The following is a 15,201-nucleotide window of genomic DNA, read 5'->3' on the forward strand; positions in this document are numbered from 1 at the left end:
TCTTTCCCTTGGACCCTTCAGCTGCGAAGAGAGGGGGGTCTGCTGCATGGGCAACAGCAGACCCTCCATATCACCCTGCCCAGGCTCCGTAGCTTCAGCTTCACTGGAGAGGACACTCCAGCGTCATCGTAAGATGTCGATTCAACACGGGAGGAGACAGATACCGTGTCACTCCCGAGTCGGACTGCACAGCCATTCTCGGCGGTGCAGATAGACTCTTAAGAAGCTACACCATTATCTCTCGAGACGGACGGCTGCCGATACTCCGCAGCAGCTCGTCATTCCCAGCGTGATGGTGTCCTCATGCACCTCTTTGCATGATGTCCGGTGGCCTCTTGAAGGCGCTGCCCAGTGACTCCTATGTGGAGCTGAGTGAATACAGGGACCAGCACTTCCAGGGTGAAAAGGAAGAACAGGAAAAATTACTGAAGAAAAGCTGTACATTGTATGTTGGAAATCTTTCCTTTTATACAACTGAAGAACAAATCTATGAACTCTTCAGCAAAAGTGGTGACATAAAGAAAATCATTATGGGCCTGGATAAAATGAAGAAAACAGCATGTGGTTTCTGTTTTGTAAAATACTATTCAAGAGCAGATGCAGAAAATGCGATGTGATACATAAATGGAACTCGTCTGGATGACCGGAAGATTCGCACAGACTGGGATGCAGGCTTTAAGGAGGGCAGGCAGTATGGCCGTGGACGGTCTGGGGGCCAGGTACGAGATGAGTATCGACAGGACTATGATGCTGGGAGAGGAGGCTATGGAAAACTAGTCCAAAACCAGTGAGCAGTAAGAACCCTATCATTTAAAGTTCACTCCTTTGGCCTGCTGAATTTGACATCCATGACCCAAGGTCTGCAAATCTGCTGTTTTTACGAAGCTTCGAGAGCCAGAAGCCTACTTCATGGTTTTCCTCTAAAAATTGTTAAAGAACAAAATTCAAGAGAATGCCTTTAATTCTGGTCTTAGAATATTGGCCATGTGTTCAGGTTACCAGAATGATTTCTTTACCAGGTCAAAAATTGTGTTCCTTGGCAACAGATTTTATCTATAATGTCAATCTACCAGCCAAACAAACAAAAAACTTGAAAACTGAAAAAATTTTGTTTGCCATGTTTATGTCTAAGTAGGTTCATGGTCTACACTGGGGCTTGGAATTACTATTTAAAATTTTAAAAGTTTCCTTGAGGTAAAGTTTAATAAATGAAGTTTTATGATATTGTATAGCTTTTCTTTTCTTTCTTTTTTTTTTAATCCTTACCTGAAGACAGTCCTGTTGGTTTTAGAGAGGTGAAGGGAGAGGGGAAGAAAGAGAGGGAGAGAAGATCGATATGAGAGAGAAACAGCAATTGGTTGCGTCTTGTACATCTTCCAACTGGGGACCAAACCTGCAACCCAGGCATGTGTCCTGACTGGGTATTGAACCCATGACCTTTTGTTTTACCCAGGGTGATATTGTATAGATTTGCTCTAAATTAGGAACAGATGTTGGACAACCTAATTTATTTCTCTGTTGAATTCTAATCTCTAAAGGCAAAGTTAGGAGTCAAGACAACTCCCTAAATAGTTGGTGCAAAAGTAAGCCTCATAGAGCCCCAAGGGATATCACCCACTTACATGCTTTCTATATCAAGAAATTAGGTATGGGACTTGAAGGGTATTTACTAAACACATTTTTTCAAAAGATGTGTTTTTCCTGTAGCTAAAAAAAAATAGGGGCTGATTCTTATTACAGAGAACCTCAAATACTCTAAGGGAAGTGGGGGGCACTGTCAGTACTAAATGGGATGAAATATCAGAGGACATGAGTGAAAACATTGCCTTGACAGGCTGAAGGTTGCTGTGAGGACCATCAGATTTATTCTTTTCATTTTGAGAGTTATCTCGTGAATGAAGTAAGTTTGAGAAAAGAGCTTAAAGAGTAAGAAACTGCCTAACAAAACGATCGGGAATTGTGTTTTGGCTATTTCTCATGTTGAAGTCTGTCTTGTTTTTATGCTAATTTTGTTTACTGAGTTTCAGAGCCTTGATAGTGACAGTCTCCACAGAAAGGGGAGTCTAGAGTATTTACTGTGCATTTGTAAGACAAGAGGCGACCTCTCGAATACTATATTGCACTATTACTCATTTCAAACTGCTAACCTAGTATAATTTTTCCTGATGTGATTTTTTTTCATCTAGCAACAAAGTATCTCCAAACTTTCTGTAGTTTGTGAAACTTGTGGCTGAAGCAATTGTGAAAATCTTTGACACTACAGTAAGTATAGGTTTTCTCATTAAATTGAAACTGGTTATTTGAATTTTCAAAAGAGCTAAAACTACTTGTAAGTGCTTAGGGAAAACCATTTGCAGTTATTTAATTAAAAAAGTAAATAAAATAAAAATAATGACAGTTTTACTTTCTCTTTTCCAGTTTGCATATCTTTTGTTTCTTTTGCTTATCTGGCTGCTGTGGCTAGAACTTCCAATACTATGTTGAATAGGAGTAGAGAGAGTAGGCATCCTTGTCTTGTTCCTGATCTCAGGGAGAATGCATTCAGTTTTTGCCCATTGAATATGATGTTGGCTTCAGGTTTCTCATATATGGCCTTTATTATGTTGAGTTATGCTCCTTCTATTTCTATTTTGCTGAGTGTTTTCATAATAAATGGATATTTTATTTCATCAAATGCTATTTCAGCATCTGTTCACATGATCATGTGTTTTGTCTTTCATTTTGTTTATGTGGTGTATTATGTTTACTGAATTGTAAATATTAAACCACCCTTGTATCCCTGTGATGAATCTCACTTGATTATGGTGTATCATCTTTTTAATGTGTTGCTGGACCCAGTTTGCCAATACTGGTTGAGGAGTTTAGCATCTATGTTCATCAGCAATATTGGTCTCTAGTTTTTGTTCTTTGTTGTGTCTTGAACTGGTTTTAAATTTAGGTGATTCTGGCTTCATAGAAATTGTTTAGGGGATATCAGATTCAGATTCAACATGGTGGAGGAGTGAGTAGAAGCTACACTAACCTCCTCCCAGGACAGGACTGGATTTACAACTTAATTTTGGAGAAATCATCTGGAATAAACAACTGAACACTAGCTGGAGAGAAGTCTTATAACTACAGAGAGACAGAAAACGCTGCCACATCACAACATAACTGGGCATAAGCCTATGATCTCAAAAAGAAAGAAAGAAAGAAAGAAAGAAAGAAAGAAAGAAAGAAAGAAAGAAAGAAAGAAAGAAAGAAAGAAAGAAAGAGTTTAGGAATCTTCCCTCTTCTACAATTTTTTTGAATAGTTTAAGAATGACAGGAGTTAGTTCTTACCTAAACTTTTTGTAAAATTTGCCTCTGAGGACATCTGATCCAGAGCTTGTGTGTTTCAGGACTTTTTTGATTACTGCTTCAATTTAATTAGCTGTCATTGGTCTATTCAGGCTCTCTGCTTCTTCTTGAATCAGTTTTGGAAGATTATATGTTTCTAGAAATTTGTCTATCTCATCTAGTTTGTCAAATTTCTTGTGATACAGTTATTTGTAGTAATTTTTTAAAATTCTTTGTATTTCTGTGGTATCAGTTGTGGTTTCTCCTCTTTCATTCCTGATTTTTTCTTTTCTTTTTTTCTTTTTTTCTTTTACCTGAGTCCTCTCTCTTTCTTTCTTGATGAGCCTGACTAAAAGCTTGTCAATTTTGTTTATCTTTTCAAAGTACCAGCTCCTACTTTTGTTTATCTTCTGAATTGTTTGTTTAGTCTCTATTCATTTAAATCTGCTCTGATCTTGATGATTTCTTCCTTTGACTTGCTCTGGTCTTTTATTGTTGTGCTTCCTCTAGTTCTTGTAGCTGTAGGATTAGATTTTTTATTTGAGATTCTTCTATCCTTTTATGGTAGGCCTGTATTGCTACAAATTTTCCTCTCAAGATTGCTTTTGCTGTGTCCAATAGGTTTTGGGCTGTTGTTTGTTCATTATCATTTGTTTCCAGAAACTTTTTTATTTCTTCCTTGATGTCATTGTTAACCCATTCACTATTAATAGCATGTTATACATTTTCCATGAGTTTGAATATCTTTGAATTTTTACCTTGATGTTGATTTCCAGTTTCAAGACATTGTGGTCTGAGAAGATGCTTGATATAATTTTAATTATCTTGAATTTTGAGACTTGTTTTGTGTCCTATAATGTAGTCTATCTTTGAAAATGCCCCATATGCACTTGAAAAAAGTGTCTATTTTGCTTCTTTGGGGTGAAAACTTCTATATGTATCAACTAAGTCCATTTGATCTAGAGTGTTGTTCAATGCCTCAATTTCCTTGGTGTTTCTTTGTTTTGAAGATCTGTCCATTGTTGGCAATGGAGTGTTAAACTCCCCTACTATGAGTGTGTTGCTGTTGATATCCTTCTTGTAGTTTTCCAAGGTTTTTCTTATATATTTGAGTGCTTCTAAGTTGGGTTCACATATGTTTACCAGGGTTATACCTTCTTGATGGATTGGTCCCTTAAGAATTGTGAAAGATCCTTCTTTGTCTCTTTTTATGGCCTTTGTTGTGAAATCTATTTTGTCTGACATAAGTATTGCTACCACTGCTTCTTTTTCATGTCCATTTGCTTGTAATACCTTTTTTTATTCCTTCACTGTCAATCTGTGTAGATATTTTGCTTCTAGGTGCGTCTCTTGTAGACAGCACATATCTGAGTCATGTTTTTGTAACCATTCCACTATCCTATGTCTTTTGATTGGATCATTTAATCCATTTACATTTAAGGTTATATGATGGGTATTTATTCATTTCCTTTTTTTACCTGTGTTACTCCTCCTCTCTCTTTTCTTCTTCTTAAAGCAGGCCCTTTAGCATGTCTTACAATGCTGGTTTGGTGGAGATGTATTCTTTTAGTCTTTCTTTGTCTGGAAAACTCCTTATTTCATGTATTTTTTGCCATTTCCTTCTGGCTTGTAGTGTTTCTGTTGAGAAATCAGCTGATAGCTTTATCAGAGCTCCCTTGTATGTTATTTGTTGGGGTTTTTTTCTTTTTCTTTTCTGCCTTTAGAATTCTCTCCTTTTCTTTTAATGTTGCCATTTTAATTATGATGCACATTTGAGTGAGCTTTGGGTTCATTTTCATTGGGAACCTCTGTGCTTCCTGTACCTGTGAGACTTTTTATCTCTTCATGTTCAGGAAGTTTTCTGTCATTCCTTTTTCATCAGGTTTTCTATCCCTTGCTTCTCTTCTGCTTCTGGTATCTCTATGATATGGATACTGTTGTGTTTCATGTTGTGCTGAAGATCTCTTAAACCCTGTTAATTCTTTTTAAATCTTTTTTCATTCTCTTGCATTGTCTGGGAATTTTTTTCTACATTGTCCTCTAACCCACTGATCTGAAACTTTGCTTCATTTAGCCTGCTTTTGATTGCTTCTACTGTGTTCTCCATTTCAGAAATTGTACATTTTTCTTTCTTCCTTGCTTTTATTGATACTTTTTATGTCCTTTTTAATGCTTGTGTAAGTCTCAGTAAGTTCCTTGTAGCTTCCCTGGAGTTCTTTGTAGTTCCCCTGAAGTTCATTGTAGTTTTTTTCTGAGTTTGTTGAGTTCATTGAGGTTCCTCATTACCATTGTTTTGAATTAAATGTCAGATAGTTTCATTGCCTCTATTTCATGTATCCCTCCTTCTGAGAAATTCTCTTTTCCTTTTGTTGTGGTTTTGTTTCTCTTTCTTCCTGTTCTATGTGACTCATTGTTTGTTTGTTTTGTTATTTCTGTTCTTAGGTTGACATGCTTTTATTGCCTGCCTGTGTGGTGTGACCTTCTTGTATACAGTTGTTGAGCTGCTACCTCTGGCTGATGCCACATGGAGGGAGGTAGTCTGCTTACAAGATTTCTCCCACAGCACTGGAAATGATTCTGCACTGGGATCTTGTCTGCTGCTCTCCCAGTCCTTTCTCTAGAGCCAGTGCCCAAAGATTTTACAAAGCACCTCTAGTTCACTTCACCCTCTTTTGGCCTAAGCCAGGGGCAAGTGTATTCCCTCGCATAGGCCAAGAGTGGGCAGGCTGCTGGCAGGCTGGTTCCACAATGAGACAGGTGGACTGCAGGCACTTCTGCATACCAGCTAGTGTGTGCTGATTTCGTGTCTGGACAGGCAGCCTGGGGCACTTCCATGTGCATGCACTACCCAGGACAGGGGTTGGGGAGTGGGCAAGTGTGCTCCTGCATGTGCATTCCTCAAAAATCTCACCCCACACCTAGCCTTTCCTCCCTGGTCCACAAAAAAAAAAAAAAAAATCAAAAGAAAAAAAAAGTAAAATACACACACACACACACACACACACACAGAGTTGCTTTTTTGCTTTTTGCTCCCCAGAGCCAGACACCACCTGGCTCACTCCTGGCTCTGTCAGTGGGCAGAGCCTCACTCTCCATTCCCAACTCCTTTCAGGAGAAATGTAATGTCACTGAAAAATCTTTGTGCACTGCCAGCTTCAGCCCAGGGCGCCAAGCCTGCCAGAACTCATGTATCACCCCTTTCTCCTCTGTCATCATCACCAGACTGGTTTCTCTGAGATGATGTCCTCTGCTGCCAGCAATGCCAAGGTTCAACTTCTGCCAGTATCCAGATGTTAACTGAGATGGTCTGTCCACAATTAGCCTAAACTACAGACAGGTCTCAGGAGCAAACAAGTGCAGCCTCCCCTCACTCCTCTGCCATCTTTCTTTTGAAAAGTCTAATTTTGTATATCTCATTCTAGTGTACTACACTTGGATTTTTTCTTCAACATACACATTGGAAGTCCCAAAAATTCAAACTCTGGTAATATGTGAAGGACACACTGACATAAAAATAAACTACTATTTTGGAGAAATTGCTATTTGTGTGAATTTTATAGGCTTAGCATGGTTACTAAGGTACAGCATGATATCAAACTGGCTAGTATTAACTTCACAGATGACATAGATTACAGAAAACTGGTTGAACACCAATGATAAGCTTTCTAATTACATAGTAGTCTCAGGTCAGCTTGTCTATTATTCATTATAGACCCTTTTACATGGCAAAGAAAAAGAAAAGCCATATAACTTGGAATGTATAAATGTATATCTTAGAAGAACACTTATTATGCCTGAGAAAATACAAGACCAGCCAACTCGGATGACATATAACTGAATATTTTTTTAATTAATAGTTTGGGAAAAGTAGAAAAATGAAATTTGAATTAAATTAAAGGTAACTGAAAAGATAAAAAAACAGCAGGAGAAGAAAAACTTCCAAAAATTTAAATGTTTAATCTTTAGCCAATCAGAAAAATATCAACTATATTAACTATCTTTTCCTTAAAATTATATATTAGTAAGTTTTTCAATAATTATATAATAATTAAATTTATGTTTTTGCTAATAAAGAAATATAAAATTGACAATATTTTAATGAATTTACTAAGTTAACAAATACTTAAGCACATAAATGGATAAGTGGAAATACTTAGTGTTGGCAATGTGGTAATATAGCTACTGGTACATCATGCAGTTAATGTAGCATGTCATATGTACCACTTGGAAAACAATATTGCACTGTATATCAACAGCCACACACAAAAATATCTCTGTCATAAAGATGACTCAGTTATTTTATATTTAAGATATTCTGTGCAGTATTTTCAAAGAAATCAAAAAGAAAAGTTAAAATCTTTCTTAAGTGTTGATATTAACATAATTGTGATAGTGGATATTTACCCAGATATTTAAGCTTAAGGTTGAAGTGTCTTTAGTACATACTTTGGCTAATTAACAAAAATTACTAGGCATTGAAATTAACATTTGTTAAAAATATAAAAATTATCTTTTGAAATCACCTTTGGATCAAAAAATATCTGAAATCTTGGGAGAAAATTTAATTGTAACACCATTTCATTATTACAACTCTACTCCTCAAGTTTTTAGAAACTTAGTTCAGCAGCAGTCAGCAATAATTGGCAATTAAGTTCTTCCTGAATTCAATATATTAAAATTTTGTGACTCAACTTTGATGTTTGTGTTACCATAGATAGTTAGCTAATTATTAATAAGAAAGAGGGGCAAAGGGAATTAGAAATTTGAGCTTAATAAACTGAGGAGCATGACCCTGCTTGCTTGACCAGGAAGCCATAGTATTTACAGAATCATTCACATATTCCCTGGGATTGCTGCTGAGGAGACTTAAACTTAAGAGCACAGGAAATCTCCCCAGGAGTACTGTTCACCTTCTAGTACCAGGTGGTTGAAAGGGGTGCCTGGGGAGGTATTTGAAAACTAGAGGAATGTGAACCCATCATAAGCCTGTGAAAGCTTTGGTAGCTGATTGGTTATTTTGAAAAAACACCTGGTTCATTTCAAACCTAAGCTAATATAATTTTAGGGAAACAAAGAATCTTCTATCTCTCTCTCTCCCTCCCTCTCTCTCTTTCTCTTCCTCTCTCTCTCTCCCCATCTCTTCCTCTCTCTCATGCACTTATCCCATGAATTCTCTAGCACCAGGGAGCACATGACCATATCGATCTAGCAGATACCAGGGCTCAGAGCAGATGGCATTGGTCCCAAAGGCCTAAGCTTTAATATGAAACAGAAACCCTGGAAACTGATTTTTCCTTTGGCCTTTCTGAAGACATGGTTGGACTTTTCCCAGGATGGAACAAAGAAAGATAAGCTACTGGAAACCCAGGGGAAGATTTCTGCCTGGTAAATTATGCCACATTACAACCTCCCAGTATGGGTCCTTGGAATGCTTTGCTCATGATCCCGTGAAAGAGCATGAATTCCACTGACAACATTTATATTCAGTTGAAGTCAATTTAAAAAAAAGGACAACTGGAAGAAGAAATAACAACTGATTTTTTCTTCTAGCTACATTTTATATCTTATATTTTTATTTTTTAAGTTTTATTATATTTTATTGATTATGGTATTACAATTGTCCTGATTGTTTCCCCTTTGTCTTTCTCCACCCAACAACTCCCACTCCCTCAGGCAATCCTCCCTCACAATTTTTCACATCTATAGGTCATGCATATAAGTTCTTTGGCTATTCCATTTCCTATACTGTATTTTAAATCCCAATGGCTATTCTGTAACTACCTATTTGTACTTCTTAATTGCTTTTCCTCTTCACCTATTTCCCCATACATCTTATATTTTTAAGTAACTTGATTAAAATGATTTATTATGAATTATAATTTTTAATTTTGTTGTGTTATATAATTTTGTTTTATTTAATTTTTTTATTTTTATAAAAGTTTGAGATATTAAATTAATTTTATTAATTCATGATCTGAAAATTACACACAGGATTTTTTTGCCATAACTCATAGCATAAAAGAAATGCAATATATTATTCAATATAGTTCTTAAAATTGTTGCATGTAGTGTTATAAATGTTACTATTCCAAATAATTTTTGAATTATGATATTATATTATATCTATTATACTGCCTTCTATTATCATTTTAATTTTTGCAAACATCTCTTGCCTTTAAACCTTCTAACTACCTGTTTTGCAACTTTTATATTATTTGTAAATTTTTACCTATTTATATTATCTCTCAAAATCCTTAAAAGTTGTTTTTGTGTTTTAAATTAATAGCTTTCACAATAAGCACTAACTGATGCAACATTTTAAACTCGCAAAAATAATTTTACATTTAAATTGTTGCTAATGGAAAGACTTTCAATATATAAAGTCTGCTAGGAGGCATTCACCCTAGTAACTGGGACCCTCAGCTACATTAGTGACTATTCAGCTATTAACATTAAATCTAAAAGGCATACCTTAGTTTCATATCACTGCCCTTATTAGATATGATGGTACCTAAAAAGATAAAGTGTTCTAAGACTGAAGTTAATGGAGAAGCTGACAAGCGATGAAGGCTGACTGCTGAGACTGAGTTTGATATTCCTATGCTTTTAAAGCACCAGGAACATATATTAAGAAAAATTGAGGTTAAGTGAAATATCTTGGAGTCTTACAAGAGAGATGTGACAAATCTTTGAAAGTGATCAGGAATCAGGTTAGCTCCAAAAAGCCAGTAAACAATAATCACAATGGCTGTCTAGTAAGAGGGACTGTCTTTTCACACTCTGTACCAAAGCTGAATGAGTCACAAACATCTCAAAGCTACTCCAACTTTGCCTAACTAAATCAAGATCCAAAGCCCACAGACATAGTGTTTTATAAACTATCAGGCATAGTAGAAGTTATGGTCTCAAATCTTACTCTTTCAACTTCTACACTCTTCTACAAACTTTTCTAGAAGATGGCATATAACAGGAGAAAGAGAATTCCCCAAAGGAATATTAGTATAAAGATTGGATTCATACATTTATGATCCATCCTTTGCTTATTGTTTATAAATTTTGTGTTAAACCTGCTTGGTTTAGATCAATCAATGAAAAGACAAAGTCTCTGTCAGAATGGAATGAATATTATGCTGAGGGAGAAAGTAAATTATAAAATATACATTATGATGTCTCATGTAGATAAATGATAAGACCAGTGAAAAATAAGATTATAAAAAATGAGACACAAAGTCAGTTTAGAAAAGATGGCAATGAAGTCACATGATAAAAATGGCACAGAGACTTCATTGAGTGAAGGAATTAAGCCAAGAGATGACTGGAATGAGAGCACTGTGGATAGATGACACAGCAAATGCAGAGGTCCTGAGGCTGAAGGGCATTTGATGCGATTGAAAAACATCAAGGAAGCAGCCAATGGGACTGAAACAGAAGGAATAAAGAAACTGGCTGAAGATGTATGTAATCAGAATTCAAATCACTTAAGTGCCGAAAGCCATAAAATGAACTTGAGCTGTTATTTTTAAAACTATAGAAAACAATGTAAGATTTTCAGCAGGAGAAAAATATGATCTCCCTTTTTTAAGAGTTAAATGCCGTAAGTTGCTATATATTCAGGCATTACACTCCTCAGTATAATAACTTCAAAAGAAAACCATAAATGCCAAAAATACAAAAATGGTCACAAAAATTATAACACAGGAACATAAAGAAATTATGCAACAAATATAAGAAAATAGGAAAACAAAGTTAAAAAGAAAAATTTGTAAGTAAAATTTTAAATGGTAAGTAAATAAACATGTATTTTGATAACAAACAAAATTATGTATATGTGTCATAATTTCATGATTATATGGGATTAAGAAGTTTTAACAATGTTTTATTCTTTTTTTAATATTATAAGGGCTAATTAATTTTCTTTTCTAGCTAAAAATCACCTGAACATTTTACTTAGTGCACATAGGTGCTTTAAGAAGACCTAGGGGCAGGCCACCATATTTCCATCACTTCAATTTCCATTATCACAAAATGTACCTATACCTTGCTAAATTCATTTTCCATGTTTTACCACTTTTTTCCAAATACATTCCAAACCATTCCTTACAAAATTGAAATTTTCCTTGGACTTATTATTTTTATTGTATGATGAAGTCTAAGTCATCTTTCTGCCCTATGTTTTTAAATAAATTTTATGATACATTTTGACCTGACAAATATTGGCCTACCTTGTGCTAAAATAGTTTGGGGGTGTGAAACAGAAATGAAAATTTAGCATGGTTTGTCAATAAAGATGTGTGATTTTTAACTATCATCTTGTTATATTTGAATGTAATGACTATTACATGTAAAATAAAACTTTTAATTCAACAAGTATCCTATTTTAATCTGTATGGCTACTTCAATGTAAATCATAAATGGTTATAGACTTTAGTTAATATAACATATTAATGACATGGTAATCCTCAGTAAGAGAATGAACTATGTTAGTGTGCATGAACCAGTGTTATATTGATGTAATCATGTACTTCTTGAAAATTAAAGATCAGTAAATAATTTAGTATAAAAGTAAAAAATTGGAACTAGATTTGGACCTCTGAGGGGAAGTCCTAGCTCTGTAATGCATTAGCTTTGTGACTAAGAACAATTTACATAATCTGTCTCAGCATTACTTTCCTCACATAAAAATTAAGGGCAGTGATATTTTCTAACTCATAAGATATTTAAAATAATTATTTGATATTTTGATATTTTACATACAATGTAATTAGCATATCCCTTGATGCAAAATGGAGGCTACTTTTTCTTAATATCAGTATCATCACAACTATAACCACAATTAAACAACCAGCTTAAAAAACCAGGATACAACCAGGTTTTCAATCTGATTTCGTTCTCAGAACATTTTGTTGTAGAACATAATAGTGCATGTGTAAGTCTCAACTGTCCTCTAATCCCAGCTCTGCCACCTACCATCTATCACCTTATTCAACTTTTCCTCTATTTGTCTATACAATTAAAAAATACCTACATTGTAGGGTCATTGGTAAGATTCAAGAGGTTAATATAAAGAAAAGTGCCTGAAATAAATAAGTAAATGTTAGCTTTTATTTATTCAAATGCCTTCTTTGCCCAAGTCACATTTCATATTTGCAAATCATACGTCTCTATATATAAACCTTACAAATAGTATTATCATTAAATATATTCCCCTATTTAATGTGATTATTAATAATCTAAAACTTTCTAAAGAACATTTAAGGTGAAGAATACCGTTACCCCTTTCCCAAAGTTCAAGGAGAAATTACAGTTCTTAAAGGCAGTGTTCAGATCTTTGACTTAAAAACAAACCAGAAACTAATAATATGAAAATATCGGGAAAGTTCTTTAAAAGTTGACATAGAAGATATTAGGCTAAGTGAAATAAGTCAGACAGAGAAATAAATATCTTGTATAGTTTCACTTAGAAACAAACACAAATAAACAAACAAGCAAACAAACAAATTAAGAAGACAAAACCAGACTTATAGAAGGAGAAACCAAAGGTTGGGAGCAGGGGTAGGAAAATAATATGAAGGGGTAGGAGTATATAGGTATATAGTTAATATTATTGTGATAAGTTTTATGGCTAAATATGATTTCAAGAATTAGTGGGGTGATTACATCATAAAGTATAAAAATATCAATTTATTATACTGTACTCCTGAAACTAATATAACTAATATAATATTATATACCAACTATACTTTAGTTAAAAATAAGCAAATAAACAAGCAAATAAACTAACAAATAAATAAATGAAATGTCATGCACATTGCTCCAAAAATTTAAAAAGTTGTTAAGTTCTGGCTGGTGTGGCTCAGGGGATTGAATGCCAGCCTGCAAACCCACAGGTTTCTGGTTCCATTCCCTTGCAGGGCATATGCCTGGGTTTCAGGCCAGGTCTCCAGTTGGGGGCGTGAGAGAGGCAACCAGTCAATGTATCTCTCACACATCAATATTTCTCCCCTTTTCTTTCCCCCTCTTTTCCTCTCTCTCTAAAAATAAAATATTAAAAAATAAATAAAAAGTTGTCAAAATGAGATTAACATATTTCTACCTGTATAAAATTGTGTCAGTTATGTGGGTATAAATTAAGTTTCAACTATTAGGGATTTTTGATAGCTAAGCTATAAATAATATTTTATATACTGAACTGTTGCTCTGGACACTGTCTTGATAACTTTCTGCTCTACCATTATTTATCCATTGTGCTTTCGTATCCATCTTGACTTTTCCAAGTGTCAATGCTGCCTTAGAAATGGCTGTGCACAAAACTTTTGAGAAACGTGTAGACCTGTGCATTTACTGGTGGCAGTGAAGGAACAGTCGTCTACATGCCTGGAACCCTACCAGAAATATTGACTTAATTATGACACACAATTACCACAACATTTTAAAGCTGTAAAAGATGGAGCTTTCTCATGCTGTTTTTTTTTTTCTTATTTACCCTCCTACCTACCTTAACCTGCCTATATGAATAACTTAAAGTACTAATGTCATACTTAGTATTAGCATTATTATCATGGTCTTCTCTACGATCATTTCATTAACTAGTATAAGCCTGCATTAAGAAGGAATTTCTGGACCCAAGGGTAGGTAGGATGACGACCATGTCTAGCTTGAAGCAGCTAGTGGAGCATAAGACCTTCACCCATTGTCCTTTATAAGATTATAAAGGGTCTTAAGTGTGAGAGGGAGGAATTGTTACAGAGCAGAGTACTCTGCAATAAATAAATAAATAAATAAATAAATATTTTTTTAAAAGAAAAAACAAGATATAAATGGCTCTCTGTTGGAAAGATTCCAGAAAAAAAGAAAAAGAAAAAACAATTCAGTATCCCTAACTCACTTTAGATATTTTTGTAACCTCAGTCTTTATATTTGTACCCAATTCCTGAACATAGAACCATGAATATAGATATCTTTGGGGAAGGGTAAGAAATTTAAGGTAAACCTTTATTGCCAAATATACTTAATCTATAATTTGCATAAGTTGTTGCCTATGATTTCCAGGAAAATTTGGTAAACCTCCTTTTTTGACACTCATCAGTAAATTCATTTGAAATAAAAAGCAAGGTTTGGGCTGAATTTTGTCAGCTTTTAAACTGTTTGACCACTTAGGAATTTAAGAGAGATAATAAAATAATATTTTGTTTTGTTTTAATTAATTTATTTGTGTTTACTTTAAAATTTTTTATTGTTGACACTATTACAGATGTCCTCTATTCCCCCCAATTTGCCCGTCTCCACCCAGCTCCCTCTCCCTCCTTTGGCTTTCATCCAACTGTTGTCTTTGTCCATTGGCTATTCACATATGCATATAAGTTCTTTGGCTAATCTCTTACAGCCCCCCTCCACCCTCTGCCCTCTGAGATATGTCAGTTCCATGTATCCCTGTCTCTGGTTTTATTTTCTTTTTCAGTTTATTTTGTTCATTAGATTCCACATATAAGTGAGCTCATATGTATTTGTCTTCCTCAGGCTGGTTTATTTAAATAGTTTGATCCAAATAGACTAGGTGATACATAAGAAGGAAAAAAATATATATTTTTTCACATCAACTTTCAACCCCTAACAGAGGTTTTTCCCACTTCTGAAAAATCTCAAATAGATTCCATAACATATCTGGTCACCTTCTGTTATTTATAATCACCCTAAATTCTAGGCATTAAAAATCCTGTTGAAGCTAATGTAGAATTATCTATCATTCATTCACTTCAAAATGTTATTCCTCCTAGACCTTGTTCTGATTCATGATCATCCCTAGAGAAGAAGAATTGGTAAGTTTCTCCATCTCCTGGTTCTAGTCCTCCCCTACTGCCTCTGCTGCTAATGTTGGTTCCCCTC

The 15,201-nt window shown here is 34.8% G+C and overlaps 1 pseudogene; it reads left to right on the forward strand.

Annotated features, from left to right (window-relative positions):
* The first annotated feature begins 320 nt into the window (after nucleotides 1-320).
* On the forward strand, nucleotides 321-866 carry LOC149996284 (nuclear cap-binding protein subunit 2 pseudogene; annotated as a pseudogene).
* The last annotated feature ends 14,335 nt before the right edge of the window (nucleotides 867-15,201 follow it).

The sequence above is a fragment of the Furipterus horrens genome, unplaced genomic scaffold (genome assembly GCF_987537825.1).
Source record: "Furipterus horrens unplaced genomic scaffold, mFurHor1.1.pri manual_scaffold_12, whole genome shotgun sequence".
Classification (NCBI taxonomy): Eukaryota; Metazoa; Chordata; class Mammalia; order Chiroptera; family Furipteridae; genus Furipterus; species Furipterus horrens.